Here is a 3,574-nt window from a genome sequence, read left to right on the forward strand (position 1 = left end):
ACATATGGGATGGAAACAACGACGATTAATAAGAAAGAGGAACATAGCATTCCGAAATTTGAACGAACAATAATGAGAACAATACTGGACCACAATGTAATAAGAGAGGGAGAAATAATAATGAAAACAAATGCAGACATTGAAGAAACAATTGAAATTGAGACATTTAGGCGTCCCGAGAGACTTTTCCGGGACACCGGGACAAATCGTTAAAAAACGGGAGAATCCCGTTTTTTCGGGACGTTCGGCCACCCTACTAGGTATAAGTCATTGCTCATATTGTCATAAATATGACAACGCGAAAGTTAAGGATACCTGATTATATGAAAGTGTGCCAAAAAACCCATTGAAAATGTGCGAAAAAGTAAATCCCATTTAAAATACATTGTTACTTCACGCACACTTTAAACCCTTCACGCACTGCTATCTATAATGACAGTTTTCACAAACTAAAAACTTATACATAATATGACATAAAGTAGATAACAATTATTTTGAAAAAGATAAAAAAGATCAAGGCAGGTTTTGTTTATATTTGATTCAGAGTTGGACCACCATCTCCATATAGCTATTTCAGCCTCCTTATGCCTCATCGGTGAAGCTCAGAAGTCTCAACTCTGAAGGAAATACAAACAATTCTGCCAATTTAATTATTTTGAACTTCCCAAATATAAGTTTTTGTTTTCAATCATGTGAGATAAAATTAAACAAATCACTATTCAAAAATTATATGCATGTAATTATGTATACATGTATTATATGCATGTAATAGGTATAACAATAAATAATAAACAAACTAAACAGATTATTCTACAATAAAATTGACATAAAAAATAAACAAGTAGGGAACAGAACATATTTTGAAAACTAGTGTTTATATTTTTTTTTTCAAAATTATATATAAAAAAAATATACAAGGATAATGACTTTTCAAGTAGTTGATCGATTACGCAGCAACATTCTTCCATGTTCAAATGCACGAATAGCTACTAAACTAACGCTACCATATTGTAAAATGGTGACAATACTGATATACACAGCGTGTCCGCGCCGTCTCTGGAGCCGCCATTCCTTCAAAATTTTCAGTCTCGACCGATAGCGAGAATCATCTTTCGTTACCAGAACTAGAAGTGGTAAAACGGAGTATAATAACGTGCAACGGATTCAAATGTATTCACATGTAATCTCGCCAATATTTTCGTGCGTCTAGTTGGCTATTTACTGAATTAGGTAGGTACTACGTATTAAGAGGAAACAGTAGCGATCAACAGGTAGCAAAAACGCGTTCCAAGATTGCGGCTGTAATTTTGAATATTTTTTCGAGATATTTGGCACACGTATTCGTAATATAATAAAGAATGGCGGTACAGAGCGCAATTTGAAAAATATATTAATATGTGGAAATTACTCTGTAATTAAGTACAATATTAAAAAAACGAGCCTGTACCGCCATTAAGAAGAACAAAAAAATAAACTTTCTTCAAATAAACTTTTTTATCCGATGCCTAAATTTTGTGTCATTTTGGATCTACTAAAATTTTTTATTTCATTAGTAGTTCCAAAATGACACAAAATCTAGGCATCGAATAAAAAAGTTTATTTGAACAAAGTATATTTTTTTGTTCTTCTTAATGGCGGTACAGGCTCGTTTTTTTATTATTGTATTTATTTACAGAGTAATTTCCACATATTAATATATTTTTCAAATTGGGCTCTGTACCGCCATTCTTTATTATATTACGAATACGTGTGCCAAATATCTCAAAAAAATATTCAAAATTACAGCCGCAATCTTGGAACGCGTTTTCGCTACCTGTTGATCGCTACTGTTTCACCTTAACAAATATTTCTGTTGGTAAAAAATATAAATGGAATTATTTCATAGTAGTCATAAAATATTTATTTGCAAGATTTTTAACTGTTACCAATGGTAACAGTGGTTACATGGACGCTTCGCCAGTGACAGAACGAAAGTTCAAATGCGCGTCTTTTGAAGTGGATGATTCAAATTGTTTTAAATAGATCATAACATAAAAACATTAAAGAATTAACTCACAACAATAGAAAAAGAAAACAATAGAAAAAATTAAAGAATTAACTCACAACAATAGAAAAAGAAAACAACCGAGAATACTGACAGATACAAATGGGAAACTTGGGTTGAATACTAACGAGAAAATGAAGAAATGGACGCAATCTTCTTCTTCGTGTGGTGCTTCCTCCTTTAGTGGAGGTTAGCGACTACACTGGCAAATCTGTCTTTGTCCAATGGGGCTCTAAACAAAGATGTTGAATCAAGGCCGGTCCAGTCTCTGATACTTCTAAGCCATGAAATCTTACGCCTACCGGGACCCCGTTTTTCTTCAATTTTACCCTAGATGATAAGTTGCATGAGTCGGTACTTTTAGTTTCTTATTATGTGTCCCAGGTAGCTAACTTTTCTGACAAATAAGCTTTTCATTTTGATAAACCCTTGTCAGGCTACCTCTATTTTTCGCCCTTACTTCTTGTTTATAATCAAGATGATTGTTGAACCAGCAACGAAGATTTGCAAGCCAGATGGATGCTGCAGTGAAGACAAAGGGAGGGAATTCTAAAAAGTTGCAATTCACAACCCATGTCTTCAGCTTGGTAAAGTTCCAACGGAAAATGGACCTAGTTACTCTATAGGAGTAATACTAATATAAAATAAAATAAAAATGTATACCATTTTTATTAAGTTGCAATGCGAAGGCAAAACAATCTTATTTGTCACTTAGAACAGGGAGCGCAGTCCAGCACTCTGAATCAAAGATTTTCGACTTTTATTGGAGTCATCATCGGAGAGGCGTAGGCCTGCTGTTCTCTGCTCGAAGTGACCAAACCATGAAAGTTTATCCCCACATTGCAACTGACATATATGGATTAGGTGACTAGCTTCTTCTGGCAATTGAAAAATGGTATATATTTTTATTTTTTGTCTTCCCTTTGTCTTCACTACAGCTATACATCTGGCTTGCAAATTTTAGAATCTTTGGGGGGGTTACCAGGGAAATGGACCAATAAATTTTCAATTTAAAAATCTTTTAGTAATATTTTTAATATTTTTCTATATTATTAATGTTGCTATTAGGATTGAAAACTTCACCTTTCAATTGCCAAACGACGCTAGTCACCTAATCCATACACGTCAGTTGCAATGTGGGGATAAACTTTCATGGTTTGGTCACTTCGAGCAGAGAACAGTAGGCCTACGCCTCTCCGATGATGCCTCCAATAAGAGTCGAAAATCGTTGATTCAGAGTGCTGGACTGCGCTCCCGGTTCTAAGTGAAAAATAAGATTGTTAAGTTTTTATGTTATGGTTGTCAATAAAACCCAAAGAATTTCGTAAATTTATTGATTGGACCGTTTTTTTAACATCAAATATATTTTATACATGTACACAATATCAAGTATACTTACTCTTAAAAATTAAAAAAAAATTGAATTGATAAATCGTTAAATTTAGCCTTCATAACAGGAAACTGATAGTAAGCAGTAAGCACCACATAATCGAAGAAATCTTTAGCATCATAAATTAAACAAAAGATAAG

The sequence above is a fragment of the Diabrotica virgifera genome, chromosome 5 (assembly GCF_917563875.1).
Source record: "Diabrotica virgifera virgifera chromosome 5, PGI_DIABVI_V3a".
NCBI lineage: Eukaryota > Metazoa > Arthropoda > Insecta > Coleoptera > Chrysomelidae > Diabrotica > Diabrotica virgifera.